The sequence below is a fragment of the Papio anubis genome, chromosome 7, assembly GCF_008728515.1.
Source record: "Papio anubis isolate 15944 chromosome 7, Panubis1.0, whole genome shotgun sequence".
Lineage (NCBI taxonomy): Eukaryota > Metazoa > Chordata > Mammalia > Primates > Cercopithecidae > Papio > Papio anubis.
The window spans coordinates 116,992,606-117,008,240 of NC_044982.1; the positions used below are offsets into that span (position 1 = coordinate 116,992,606).

A 15,635-nucleotide genomic window follows, 5' to 3' on the forward strand; every position below is an offset into this window, starting at 1 on the left:
ACACACAGTAAAAAATGTTAAAGTAACAGAAGGAGAAAATCACATTAAAATTATAGATAATAACAAGACGTAAAAGCCAAAAGTTTCAGAAGAGTAATGTAGTAAAAAGTTTCTGTTCCGCCTTCATTCTCCAGCCACCCATTTTTCCTCTTTAGAGGCAACCACTATTTCCAGCTTCGTATGTATCCTTTCTGAGATATTTTCAATATATAAACCTATATACATTTATATTTTTAAGACACTATACACAAATGGTTGCCTACTTTACCCTCTATACATAGCCTGTTTTTTTCACTTAGTGCTACATCCTGGAGATCATTTATTAGCAATACATATGGAAGTGCCTCATTTACTGGCTGGATAGTATTCCATTTTTGTGGACTGGAGGTTATTTTTGGTGTTTTGCTTTTACCAACAATGCTACATGCTTTTCTTTTAAATGTATCTGCTGTTATATGTATGTTTAAATAATTTTGTGATTTGAAAAAAATTCCTCATGATTCTTTTAGGTTGAACCTACAGAAAGGATGTAACTAAATGTCTCATTGAACCTCTGAGCTTCCACAGTGTGACTAGCTGTGATAATTATATTTATTAAATTATTGAAGGATTTTAAAGCAGGGGACTGGAATGATCAGATTTGCATTAAAAAAAGTCATTCTGGCTGTAGTGAATTGAAGAGTAGAATAAGGCTAAAGGCAGGAATATTAGGGTTATCCAGGCAAATGGTGAGACTGGATCTGAACTTGGATATTGGGAGTTGAGTTGGTGATTTTATTGTATTTGGGGTTGCGGAGAAGTTGCATAGAGGATAAAATCTAGGATTCTGGCTTGTGCCTTTCACTGAGTTGGGGATTCCCATAAGGAGTGGGATTTTATTTTTATTTTGTCAAGGAAGAGGGATAGGGGGTTAATTTGTGACATGTTCAGTTTAGGTGACTATAGTTCTGTCAGATGTAGATGACCATTAGGCAGCTGGATTTGTGGCTGAAGCGCAGTGTCAGGTTCTGGGTTGATAGTAGTAGATTTTGGAGGCAAAATCATACAGAAGGAAGGAGAAAAGGTTTTAGGATGGAAACCCAACATTTAAATTACAGGTAGAGTTGAATATTTAAATTAGTAAATTACATGATTAAGCTCCTTAAAAAAAATCTGATTCTAGTTTAAGCATTAACAGTGAGATTCACTAATATATGAATTTTTAACAGTTATTTTCCCTTAGTTATTTTAGTACTATATAGTTCCTGAGGGAAATTGGGTAAACTTAGAGTTTGTACCTCAATAGAAGTTAGCAATATAAACTCCATCTTTCCTAATCATTTGGATTATACTATGTGGAAGTTTGTTCAATCTTTAATAACTGCAGAGAAGTGTAGGAGGTTTGAAAATATGATTTCCCAAGAATATTAAGGTTTTTAGTTGGAGTGATTTTTGTTTATATTAACTCAGTTTGAAATAAATATTAGTCAAAGACTTTTCAGACATTTTAAAAACCACAGTATTGACTTAATGTATTGATTCCTAAGTCTAGAACTGCTGTCTACAGTGCTTGCCTTTGCTCTAGACCCTTGTAAAAGCACTGCCACAGGACATCACCACTTTGATTCACATTTCACAAACACTTCAATCCAAACATTTAGGAAACAAAACTCTTCCTGCCTCTTTCCCCCCCAAAACGATGGGGAGAGATTCCTCATGAAACCTTCAGGAACCTGGGAATTGCCCTCAGCTTCACTCTGTAGTTCACTGCCAACATCCAGTTTGTTACTGTCTAGTACGTTTTCCCTCATGATATTTCAGGTCATTCCTTGTTACTTTTTGTTGCCTCTACCTTATTTTAACTAAAAATATCTGTTTATTGGGCTTCTGTAATGCTGAGTGGTCTTCTTACGTTCTGTCTTCTGCCTCTTGTTATGCCCTCCAGTTCATTCTCTTGACTGCTGTTGGATTAAGCGTTCTAAAATGCTCTTTTAGCCAAGCTCTTTCAATTGTGGGGAAGAGACTCAAGTTACCTTAAGTAATGAAGTGCTTATTGAAAGGAACCATACACTGGGGAACCCAGGAAAAGTTAAACAACTTGCTCTCAAGAACAAGAACCTAATAAAACTTACTCTCAAGAAGAATAAGAACCTAATAAAGCTGGAGACTTCACTCCAGTGCTGCATTGTTAACTTGTCCTAGATACCCTTTCTTTCTTCTCCAGTTTTTTCCACCATGTCATAGCTTCCATTTATTCCTAATTTCTGCTCCTTATAACTACTATGTGACCCCATGCCAGCATCTCACCTCTTGGCTGCAGTCATTTTAACTTCAGCTCCTGTTGCTAACCATTTCCTTTTCCCTAGGATTTTCTGATTTGAATTCCCAAGAAACAATTTCTTTGGCTCAGCTCTTTTTCTCATTGATTGCTAACAAGTGTGTGTACTTAGGTTATGTCACCATTCTTGGCCATTTATTGTTAGCTGTGTGCTTGTATGTATATATGGGTATGGGGAAAGATCTTAGTGGTAGAAAGTATGGGGCAGTGTGCAGGCTCATTTACCGCGAAATGGGGTTGTGAGCGTGGCCCACACCATAATTTTGACATGTATAGTAGAGATAAAAATCAAATCATGTTCTTCCCTATTGAAAAATCTTCAAAAAAACTGTCTCATTGCTTTCAGGATAGAGTTTAAACTGTAGCATGGCATGTATATGAGATCATTTATAATCTAACTCTTAATTCTCTAGCCTTTCTTCACTTGCTGTCTTCCTTAAATTCTTTAATCCACTCTTACTGACTTTAGGCTTCCTCTCAGGTAATGTGCTTTCTGTCTTATCTTTTACATTTGATGTTCTATTTCCCTGATTTCTGCTTTCCCCTTCCTTTGCTTGGCTAATTTCTGTCTGACCTTTAGGATTCAGTTCAGATGTATATTCTTCAGGAAGCGTTCCTTTACCCCTTTCAGATTAAGTTAGGTACCATTTTTATGTGCTCCTGTAGCACATAGTAATTACTTCTATCATAGCTATCTAATGAAATTGCTTCGTTACTTATCTGTTTTCTTCACTAGGGTTTGACTACTTTGGTAAGAGGGATGATATCAGTGCTTTTTAGTAGGACAAGTTTTTAGATTGAGCATTTTAAAAAATATAAGTTAAAAAAATAAAAAAATAGGTCTCACTATGTTGCCCAGACTGGTCTTAAACTCCTGGACTAGAGCCATCCTCCCGCCTCAGCCTTTGAAAGTGATAGGATTACAGGCGTGAGCCACTGTGCCCAGCCTAAAAATATAAGACTTTATAAATTATAAAATATACAAAAAGTACATAGCTGGTAAATACATAGCTCAGTGAATTTTCACTAAGAACATACCAGTGTAACCAGCACCTACATCAAGATACAGAATATCACTAGAACTCTACAAGCTGCCTCATGCCTTCTTCTAGTCACTAATCCAGCTCATAGAGGATTTAATTTACATGGGAAGTCCTTTAACATATAGGTTTCTGTACCTATTTTGTGTGTATCTTTAGATATACAAGGAATATAGGTATTGGAATTTTGATCCTGTAGAAAGAACATACATAATTTATGTTATAGAAACAATTATGTCATAGTTTCATACAATAGACAAGTTCAAAATAACATAATACTACTAAGGTTTATTTGTGAGATGTTATATTTAGGTAGGTGTTTTTGTTCATACATTTAATATGATTTTGGAGTAGCAGAAAATAGTATGATAGAACAAAGTATATTTGCTGAAAATGGCCTGTGAATTATGAGTGGTAAATATGCTTGGGATAGGTATAGTAAACACGTAAAGCGCTTTCCAAGTAGTGTTAGGCCTCTGGGTTTTAATGTGAATTATGTTGCTGGCATATTTTGGCAGTGGGGTCATCCAGCGGGCAACTGAAGTGTAATTTTACATGTACAGTGAGGAATGGACTAGCTGTCCTGTTATAGACAGCTGGCTTGCTAAAAATTGTGGTTTTTTTTTTTTTTTTAAACAATTAGCAATAATTTTAGAACATAGTAAACTCTAAGATTGTGTAGCTCTTTGAATATATAACTCTATTCTTTTAAATATTCTTTTTCCTTAGATAGGCTTTTATATCTGTGAATCTTAAATCCATTAAGTGGAGAGAATATGGATTTTCAAACCTAGATTTCTAACAGACCTAGATTCAAGTTCTAGCCTCATAACTTTTGAACTGTCATTTATGGGCAAGCCATTTAACATTTGTGAGCTTGTCAGAATTTTCATCTCTCAAATGGGGATGATTGGGAGATGGAGGTGGAGGCAGGAGGATCACTTGAGCCTAGGAGTTTGAGACCAGCCTGGGCAACATAGGAGACCCTGTCTCTACAGAAATGACAAAATTATTAAATAGCTGAGTGTGGTGGCATTCACCTATGGTCCCAGCTACTTGGGAGGCTGAGGTGGGAGGATTGCTTGAGCCTGGAAGGTCGAGGCTGCCTGGAATGGCACGATCTGTAATCATGCCATTGTCCTCCAGGCTGGGCAACAGAGTGAGACCCTGCCTCAAAAAAAAAAAAAAAAAAAAAATTGGGGATAATATTTGCCTCATAAGACTATCATTGGAGTTAAAAAAAAAATTTTATGTGAAGCACCGAGCATATAGTAGGTACTCAATAAGTCTTCCTTTTCCCTCTTGAATACATCTATTTCTTGTTTTATTTATTTATTAATTTTTCTTCTTCTTTTTTTTTTTTTATAAAGACAGTCTCGGCCTGGCGTGGTGGTTCACGCCTGTAATCCCAGCACTTTGGGAGAACGAGGTGGGTGGATCATGAGGTCAGGAGATCGAGACCATCCTGGCTAACACAGTGAAACCCCGTCTCTACTAAAAATACAAAAAAATTAGCCAGGCCTGATGGCGGGTGCCCGTAGTCCCAACTACTCGGGAGGCTGAGGCAGGAGAATGGCGTGAACCCAGGAGGCGAAGCTTGCAGTGAGCTGAGATCGCGCCACTGCACTCCAGCCTGGGCAATAGAGCGAGACTCCATCTCAAAAAATAAATAAATAAATAAAAATAAGACAGTCTCACTCTGTCACCCAGGCTGGAGTGCAGTGGTGCAATCTTGGCTCACTGCAACCTCTGCCTCCTGGGTTCAAGTGATTCTCGTGCCTCAGCCTCCCGAATAGGTGGGACTATAGGTGCGTGCCACCATGCCCGGCTAATTTTTGTATTTTTAGTAGAGACAGGGTTTCACCATATTGACCAAGCTGCTCTTGAACTCCTGACCTCAAGTGATCCTCCTGCCTTGGCCTCCCAAAGTGCTGAGATTATAGGTGTGAGCCACTGCGCCCAGCCTGTTTCTTGTTATGTTTAAATATGAAATCAGTAATTTTTTTTTTTTGAGACAGAGTCTCTCTCCGTTGCCCAGGCTGGAGTGCAGTGGCGCGATCTCTGCTCACTGCAAGCTCCGCCTCCTGGGTTCACGCCTTTTTCCTGCCTCAGCCTCCCGAGTAGCTGGGACTACGGGTGCCTGCCACCATGCCCGGCTAATTTTTTCTAGAGACGGGGTTTCACCGTGTTAGCCAGGATGGTCTCGATCTCCTGACCTTGTGATCCGCCCGCCTCAGCCTCCCAGAGTGCTGGGATTACCAGCGTGAGCCACCGTGCCCGGCCGAAATCAAGAATTTTAAGAATTTCATTGTGTGACTTTTAGAAAAAATGGCTAATCAAAGTTTGTTGCTAAACGAAGTAGATATTAGGACAGTCTGTCTGCTAGTTGTCTTTCAAGTGTGATATTTTTCAATTAAAATATTTCTTGTGGCATTGGGACATTAAAAAAATTTTTTTGAAAAAATATTGCAAAGAAATGCTGCTCTTGATGTCTTAGCATATAGGATTAATGGATTTTAGAATGTATTTGATTCAGTGTGAGTTATCATAACAAAATGTGTTCTGTTTGTTAATGACAAACATTCCTTAAATAATTGACAGATTTTAGTACTATTGCTGTTTGTAGTGTGTAAGTATTTGTTTGAAATCTGTTTGCTTTTATTGATCAGATGATAGTGGACTGAGTAATCTCTGGAATTTTCTTTCTTTTTTTTTTTTTTTTGAGATGGAGTCTTGCTCTGTCTCCCAGGCTGGAGGGCAGTGGTGCAGTTTCGGCTCACTGCAACCTCCGGCTCGTGGGTTCAAGCGATTCTCCTGCCTCAGCCTCCCAGGTAGCTGGGATTACAGGTGCCTGCCACCATGCCCAGCTAATTTTTGTGTTTTTAGTGGAGACGGGGTTTTGCCATTTTGACCAGGCAGGTCTTGAACTGCTGACCTCAGGTAATCTACCTGCCTTGGCCTCCCAAAGTGCTGGGATTACAGGTGTGAGCCACCACATTCCGTCTGGAATTTCCTTTTTGTTTTTCTTCGTGAGACAGTGTCTCACTGTATTGCCCAGGCTGGACTCAAACTCCTGGGCTCAAGCAGTCCTCCCACTTCAACCTCCTGAGTAGCTGGTACTACAGCTGTGTGCCACTACGCTGCCTGGCTAGATTTTTTTTTTTTTTTTTTTTGATGTAAGGGAGAAAGTTCTTAGGTGACTGTGTGGACATGTTTATAAATGATTTTTAGATTGTATTTTTTTGCCTTATTATTATTATTATTATTTTTGTGAGACAGAGTCTCTCTCTGTCGCCCAGGCTAGAGTGCAGTGGCACGATTTTGGCTCACTGCAACCTCTGCTTTCTGGGTTCAAGTGATTCTTAATTCTTGTGCCTCAGCCTCCCAAGTAGCTGGGATTACAGGTGTGTGCCACCACACTCAGTTAATTTTTGTATTTTTAGTAGAGACAGGGTTTCACCATGTTGGCCAGACTGGTCTCGAACTCCTAACCTCAAGCGATCTGCCTGCCTTGGCCTCCCAAAATGCTGGGATTACAGGCGTGAGCCACTTCACCCGACCAATATTTTTGTCTTATTTTGCTTTTGCAACTCTATTTTCTTTTAGTTCTCTTTCTTTCCTCTGCCATTTTATAAATAAGATCTTAAAGAAATAGAAAAGTTGGAAGGGAACACTAATATGTCTATCACTTGAACACTAATATGTCTAACTAGATTCAAAAGATAACGTTATGCCATCCCTATTTGCTTTATTGTTCCCTATGTGATTATGTGTGTGTGTGTGTGTGTATATATATGTGTGTGTATATATATATTTATTTATTTTTTTTTTTTTTAGAGGGAGCCTCCCTCTGTCGCCCAGGCTGGAGTGCAATGGCATGATCTCGGCTTACTACAAGCTCCACCTCCTGGGTTCATGTCATTCTCCTGCCTCAGCCTCCCGAGTAGCTGGGATTACAGGCGCCCGCCACCATGCCTGGCAAATTTTTTGTATGTTTAGTAGAGACGGGGTTTTCACTGTGTTAGCAAGGATGGTCTTAATCTCCTGACCTCGTGATCTGCCCGCTTTGGCCTTCCAAAATGCTGGGATTACAGGCGTGAGCAGCCACCGTGCCTGGTTGTGATTGTATATATTTTTGCAGAACCTTATGAAAGTAAGTTGTGCCTGCATGCCGTGACTCACATCTGTAACCCCAGCACTTTGGGAAGCCGAGGCAGGTGGATCACCTGAGGTCAGGAGTTTGAGACCAGCCTGGCCAACATGGTGAAACCCCGTGTGTACTAAAAGTACAAAAAATGACTGGGCGTGGTGGTGGGCACCTGTAATCCCAGCTACTCAGGGAGGCTGAGGCAGGAGAATCACTTCAGCCTGGGAGGTGGGGGTTGCAGTGAGCCGAGATTGTGCCTTTGCACTCCAGCCTGGGTGACAAGAGCGAAACTCTGTCTCAAAAAAAAGTTACACGTATCGTAACAAGTTTACTGCAAAATACTTAGTATATATTTCCTAAGAAATACATATTTTTCATGTCACCGGTGTACTGTTACCCACACCTAAGAAAAATAATACCCTAATTTAATATTGAATTTATTTATTTATTTATTTATTTATTTATTTATTTTTTTGAGACTGAGTCTGGCTCTGTCGCCCAGGCTGGAGTGCAGTGGCCGGATCTCAGCTCACTGCAAGCTCCGCCTCCCGGGTTTACGCCATTCTCCTGCCTCAGCCTCCCAAGTAGCTGGGACTACAGGCGCCCGCCACCTCGCCTGGCTAGTTTTTTTGTATTTTTTAGTAGAGACGGGGTTTCACCGTGTTAGCCAGGATGGTCTCGATCTCCTGACCTTGTGATCCGCCCGTCTCGGCCTCCCAAAGTGCTGGGATTACAGGCTTGAGCCACCGCGCCCGGCTAATATTGAATTTATATTTGAATTTTCCCAACTGTCCTGAAAAATGTTTTTTTCAAAAGAGAGCTCAGTTAAATTTTTGCATTTCATTTGATTATCTCTTTTTAGTCTCTCAATCTAGGAAGTTCCTTCCCACATTTCTCTTCCCTATGACATTGAAATGTCTTTGAAGAGACCAGTCATCTTGTAGAATGGCCTGTTTTCTAGAGTTTTCTGATTGTTTCTTGGATTGTTTAACTTGTTCTTCTGGTGCTTGTATATCCTGTAAACTGAAAGTTATATTGTAAAGGATTGAATAAATTCATGTTAAAAAGTTTTGGCAAGAACACTTCATAGGTGATGTTGTATATCATGTCGTGTATTATGGGAGGCACATAATATCAGCTGTTCTACTATCAGTGACGTAAGTTTGAAAGGTTTAAGGTGGTGTTTGCTTATGTCTCCATTTTAAAAGTAAATTTTTCCTCCTGTTTTTGTTTTTTTTTTTTTTTTTTGAGACAGAGTCTGGCTCTGCCGCCCAGGCTGGAGTGCAGTGGCCGGATCTCAGCTCACTGCAAGCTCCGCCTCCTAGGTTTACGCCATTCTCCTGCCTCAGCCTCCCGAGTAGCTGGGACTACAGGCGCCCGCCACCTCGCCCAGCTAGTTTTTTGTATTTTTTAGTAGAGACGGGGTTTCACCGTGTTAGCCAGGATAGTCTCGATCTCCTGACCTCGTGATCCGCCCGTCTCGGCCTCCCAAAGTGCTGGGATTACAGGCTTGAGCCACCGCGCCCGGCAAATTTTTCCTCCTGTTATGTACAGTAATCTGTGGGACTGATACTTTGGTAATACACAAATATTCCATTTCTCAGTATTCTTTCTCTAATAATTTTACCATCTTTTTTGATCCTTAGGTCTTTAATTAAGGATTGCAAAATGGTGATTTTTCTAATTCTGTAATTCTTTTTCATTTAATAGTTATTCAGTTAATAAGAGCTTTGTAACCGTTATCAACTGGGAGTGAACAACAGTTCCTATTAAAAGAGAACAGTAAACGCTTAATTTTTTCCTTTTTAGAGGGAGGATTTGTGCAATAGTCATCTATGATCGTAGCAAATGAGGTTTTTAATGGTCTCATGACTTTTGTTGTATTATAGTCATTTGGAGACTTTTTTTTTTGATGCTCAAATTGTCTCAAATAAGGACAATGGGAGCTTCTTCAAACAGGTTCCTGAATTATTTTTTCCTGAACCCATTAGTCTTTGGATGATTCCTTACTTTTGGGTACATGATATCTTGGCTCACCATGGATTTTTCCTGCTTTAGACTTGGAATCAGCAATTTCTCCAAGAAGCTTGGTCTTCTTACAGTGGAGGATTGTATTTATTTATACATTTATTTAATTAAAATTTTTTTTTTTGCGGGGGAGGGGCAAAGTCTTGCTCTGTCACCCAGGCTGGAGTGCAGTGGCATGATCTTGGCTCACTGCAACCTCTGTCTCCAGGGTTCAAGCAATTTTCCTGCCTCAGCCTCTGGAGTAGCTGGGATTACAGGCACGCGCTACCATACTTCACTAATTTTTGTATTTTTAGTAGAGACAGGGTTTCACTGTGTTGACCAGGCTGGTCTGGGACTCCTGACCTCAGGTGATCTGCCTGCCTCAGCCTCCCAAAGTGCTAGGATTACAGGCATGAGTCACTACACCCTGCCGAGATTGTGTTTAGAAACCACTATTTAGATGCTAAGTATGCTCCTTCTTATTGGGCTGTCATTGAGACTCTGACAGGAGGGAGTAAAAAGCATGATATCGTCTTGATAATTCCGATTCCAATTTAACATTATAGGTTTCTTCCTTCTCTTCTCCCTACTCCTCTTCCTCCTCCTCCTTTTGGTTTGTTAAATTATTTTTGTTTTAATCTCCTTTTCGTTGAAAATTGTAATTTTTATTAACATTGACTTATTTGTTTTTTGTAAGTGTTTATAAAATAGTTTCAAAAATAAACGAAAGTGCTCAGCGCGACTCAAAATTTCTTTGCATATCTTTTTGTCCTTAGACTGTGTCCTGCTAAGAATGTACCTATTTGTAAGTAGGACTATGTTTAAAAGTCACTTGAAATAATTATTTTTTCAGTTTGATTGTTACCAGTTTGATATGCAGTTAGGTCTACTTATTTCATTTTAGGATTTGCTTTTCCTGTTTTTAGACTTAATTTGGCTGTGTGCTATGGCGCATGCCTGTAATCCCAACACTTTGGGAGCCTAAGGTGGGAGGTTCGCTTGAGCCCAGGAGGTTGAGGCTGCAGTGACATGTGATTGTGCTGCTGCACTCCAACCTGAGTGACAGAGTGAAACAGTATTTCAAAAAAATAATTAAAAAAAACACCCTTGATTTTATTCTTTGAATATGTAAAGCATTTACATAGTTCAGAAAGAGAAACCATTTAAAAGTTATACTTAGGAATCTCATTTTCTTTGTTTTTAGAGATGAGATCTTGCTCTGTCACCCAGGTTGGAGTGATAGAGCAAGTGCAGTGGCACAATCATTATATCACTACAGCCTTGAACTCTTGGGTTCAAGCCATCCTCTTGCCTTAGTCTTCTGAGTAGCTAATACTATAGGTGCGTGCCACTGTGCTTTGCTAATTATTTTTTTAAATTACGTTTTATTTTAGTAGGGATGGGGTCTTGCTCTGTTGCCCAGGCTGGTTTTGAACTCCAGGCCTCAAACAGTCCTCCTGCCTCAGCCTCCCAAAATGCTGAGATTACAGGCATGAGCCATTGTGCCTGGCCAGGAATCTCATTTTCATCCCCATCTTTTTCATCCTGTTTTCTCACTTCTCTATACGTAACCATTTTTTTAAGTCTTTGATTAATCATTCTAATATTTTTCTTTCAAAAATAAAATGTATGTATTCTCTTTTCATATACCAAAGGTAGTATACCATGTATTCTGTTCTGTACCTCTTCTTTTTTTCCACTTACTATATGCTGGAGAGAACTTCGTATTGGTACATAAGATGTTTCTCATTCCTTTTTATGGAGACACAATATTCTATTATACGGATGTACCATAGTTTTATTCAGTGAGTTTGGTTCTGAAGGATATTTATGTTTAATCTTTTGAACTATGTATAAGTAATACATATTGAATAAATTGATTAAAAATTAAAGCTTTCCCAGCATTTCGGGAGGCTGAGGCAGTAAGATTGCTTGAGGCTAGAAGTTTGAAACCAGCTTGGGCAACATAATGAGACCCTGTCTTTACAAAAACAAACAAGAAAACTAGCCAAGCATTGTGGTGTGTGCCTGTGGTCCTATCTACTGGGAAGGCTGACATGGGAGGATCACTTGAGCCCAGGAGATCGAAGTTAAGGTGAGCCACGATGATCATGCCATGGTTGTAATCCAGCAGCCTGGGCAATAGAGCAAGACCCTGTCTCTTAAAAGAGAAAAAAGGAAAAAGAAAAAAGTTTCTTTCCCAAGTAACTGAGAAGGAGCTGATTTTTTCCAGAAGTGTATTGAAGCTTGCAGAGGTATCTTTGTTCTGTTTTGTTGTTGTTGAGATAATTTTCGGAAAAAAACAGTAGATATATTTTGGTATGGTGCCTAGGTCTGAAGGGACAGTAGATGATTTGCCTGCTTTGTTTCACTGTTTCCTGACTCCTTGAATCATTAGAACTAAAAAAAAGTCCATGTCTTGGATGTTTTCATGTAAGGATACATTCTGTCTTCACTGGTTTTTCCCCAAAATTCCCCTCTTATGTACATCTTACCTACCATTTCCCCTTAACTTTAACCTTTCTTCTGTCTCTTTTTTTGTCTTAAGTCTCAGATTATATATAGGATTCTAAGCATTTAATGTACAACTTCTTACAGTATAGTAGGGCAGAACAAATGTATCCTATGAATGAAAAGAGAAAGAGATCAGGAAAATGCTTAAGGCAGAGGGAAGAGTCTGTTGGGATATAAAGAATTCAATCTCTGGGCTTGTAAATGAGAATTGGTTTAGGGAATCATTCAGATCTAAATTGTCTTTTACTCCATTTAATCAGAATGGAAGTTGTTTCATTTATTGATCAAAATATTTGAGCATCTACCGTGACCAACTTCCTGATGTGTAGGCACTGTGGAGGATACAAAACATTTTGTCATTACGGTAGCTTTTAAAAAATGCACGCTAGGTACCAGACTTATATTACCATATATTAAATTGCCATAGTAGTTATAGGCAGTTGTTATTTTTCCTTTTCATTCATATACTGTTGCTCCCTGACTTACAATGGGGGTTACATCCTGATAAACTCATTATAAGTTGAAAATACTGTAAGTCGAAAATGCATTTATTATACCTAACCTACCGAATATAATAGCTTAGCCTAGCCTTCCTTAAATGTGCTCAGAACACATTAGCCTACAGTTGGACAGAATCATCTGGCAACACAGTATATACTCTTGAGGATCAGTTGTTTACCCTTGTGAGAGCTACTGCTTTCTGCTGCTGCCCAGCATTATGAGAAAGTATCATACTGCATATTGCTAGCCTGGGAAAAGATAAAAATTCAAAATTTGAAGTATGATTTCTACTGAATGCATATTGATTTCGCACTGTGCTAAAGTTGAAAAATTATAAGTTAAACCATCATAAGTTGTGGACCATCTGTATACAAGAGAAGGCATAAAATGTGCAGTTTAAGGGAAATAATAAAATGAATATTAGTGTTGTCATTGCCCAGGTCAACAAACCAGAAGTGCTTCCCTCCAGCCTCACCATCCTTGTCAACATATCCCCCTCAGTGGAGGTAGCTAGTATCCTGACCTTTGTGACTGTTTTTTGCTTTGCTTCATAATTTTAAGTCCTAGCTATACATCCTTAAACAATATAGTTTTCCTTGTTTTTGAACTTCATGTGAATATAATAATACTATGTGTATATTATGTAATCTAAAAAATTAGTTTAGTATTTATGAAATTCTTCTGCTTCCGCTGCTGCCGCTGCTGCTGCTTCTGTTTCTTATTCTGCTTCTTCTGTTTCTTCTGCTTCTTCTGTTTCTTCTTCTGCTTCCACTGCTTCCACTGCTTCTGCTTCTGCTGCTTCTTCTGCTTCTGCTGCTTCTGCTGCTGCTGCTGCTTGCTGTTTGCTGCTGCTTCTCCTTCTGCTTCTGCTGCTGCTTCTGCTCCTGCTGCTGCTTCTTCTGCTGCTGCTGCTTTTTTTTTTTTCTTGCAGTGCAGTGGCGCAATCTTGGCTCACTGCAACCTCCACCTGCCAGGCTCAAGTGATTGTCCTTCCTCAGCTGAGGAGAATCACTTGAACCTGGGAGGTGGAGGTTGCAGTGAACCGAGATCGCACCGCTGCACTCCAGCCTGGGTGACAGAGTGAGATTCCATCCCCAAAAAAGCAACGAACAAACAAAAAATAATTTGAATTTATCTGTAGAGTTCTTGATTTTCTATATATACAATTATGTCATATGCAAATAATGACAACTTTGTCTCTTGTTTCTAATCCTTATACCTTTTATTTTTTTCCTGCTTTCCTTTGCTGCCTGAGATCTCCAGCATAATGTTGATAGGACTTTATAGGGCCATCTTTGTTTCGTTCTTCCTCATCTCAAGGGAAAAATATTCAACCTTTCCTCATTAAGCATGGTGTAGGCTTTGTAGACACCTTTTATCAAATCAAGGAAGCTTCTGTTTTTCATTTGCCAAGACTCCATTAGAGACACGTATAACTACTGAATTGTCTTGGATTTTTTTGAGATGTGGTTGATTATATTGATTGGCTTTCTGATATATCTGTTATTTCTGGATTCAGAGTCTAGAGTGCTCACCATTACACCATGGAACCATCTAATCTGTTATTTCTGATGTTAGTTTTTATCCCTTTTTCCAATCCTGATCCTTTGCTTTTTTTTTTTTTTTTTTGAGACGGAGTCTTGCTCTGTCTCCCAAGCTGGAGTGCAGTGGCTCAGTCTCAGCTCACTGCAGCCTCAGCCTCCTGGGTTCAAGCAATTCTCCTGTCTCAGCCTCCTGAGTAGCTGGGACTACAGGTGCCTGCCACCACGCCCGGCCAATTTTTATATTTTTAGTAGAGACAGGGTTCTACCATGTTGGTCAGGCTGGTCTCAAACTCCTGGCCTCAGGTGATCCACCCGCCTTGGCCTCCCAAAATTCTGGGATTACAGGCATGAGCCACCGTGCCCAGCCTTGTTTTTTTTCTTTTTTTGAGACGAGGTCTCGCTCTTGCCTAGGCTGGAGTGCAGTGGTGTGACTGCGGCTGGCTGCAGTCTTGATCTCCCAGGTTTGAGTGAGTCTACCACCTCAGGATCCTGAGTAGCTGGGTTTGTGTCACTAGACCTGGCTAATTTTTTTTTTCTTTTTTTTTCTTTTTTTGAGATAGGGTCTTGCTCTGTCGCCCAGCGTCTCAGCTTACTGCCAACCTCTGCCTCCCAGGTTCAAGCAATTCTCGTGAATCAGCCTCCGGAGTAGCTGAGACCACAGGTGTGCACCACCACACCCAGCTGACTTTTATATTCTTCAGTAGAGTTGAGGTTTCATCATGTTGGCCAGACTGGTCTGGAACTTCTGGCCTCAATTGATCTGTCTGCCCAAAGTGCTGGATTACAGGTGTGAGGTCCTGGCCCAGACCTGGCTACTTTTTGAAAGTTTTTGTAGAGATGAGGTCTTGGCTGTGTTGCCAGGGTTGATCTCAAACTTCAGGGCTCAAGTGATCTTTCTGCCTCGGCCTCCTGGTATTGGAATTAGAGGTGTGAGCTACTGTGTCTGGCCTCTTTTTCTTTTTAATTTCTTAATTTTGCCGGAGGTTTGCCAATTTATAGTTTTTTTGTTTTAAAATACAACTTCTGGCTTTGATGGCCCTTACTATTTTGTTTTCTCTCTACTTATCACTTTCTCGTTTTTGTCATTTCTTTTCTAACCAATATATGATCACAGCAGTTTGTTTTGTTTTGTTTTTGAGATAGGGGTCTCATTATATCGCCCAGGCTGGTCTCAAACTCCTGGGCTCAAGTAATCCTCCTGCCTCAGTCTCCTGGCTAGCTGGGCCTATAGGTGTGTGGCACCACACACACCTGATCACTTCTGTTATTTCCTTCTACTTTCTTCAGGTTTATTTTGCTATTCTTTTTTATCTTCTTGAATAGATACTCTCTAAGTTTTGTTTTTTTTTCCTATTATACTTATTTAGGGTTATGCATTTTCCCATGAAGTATTGCTTTAATTGCATCTCACAAGTTTTGAAATGTAGTTTTGTTATTTATTTCAAAATATTTTTCATTTACTGGTCACATATATTATTTAGGAGTATATTTTAAAATTTCCAAATACGTGACAATTTTTAATATGTTAGTTATCTATTGTTGCATAACCAGTTAAGCCCAAA

At 39.7% G+C, this 15,635-nt stretch overlaps 1 protein-coding gene across 9 annotated transcripts in view; it reads left to right on the forward strand.

Moving 5' to 3' along the window:
* Positions 1–15,635, forward strand: part of MYO9A (myosin IXA) — a 301,131-nt gene that overhangs the window by 2,089 nt on the left and 283,407 nt on the right. The gene's annotated exons all lie outside the window — the stretch shown is intronic.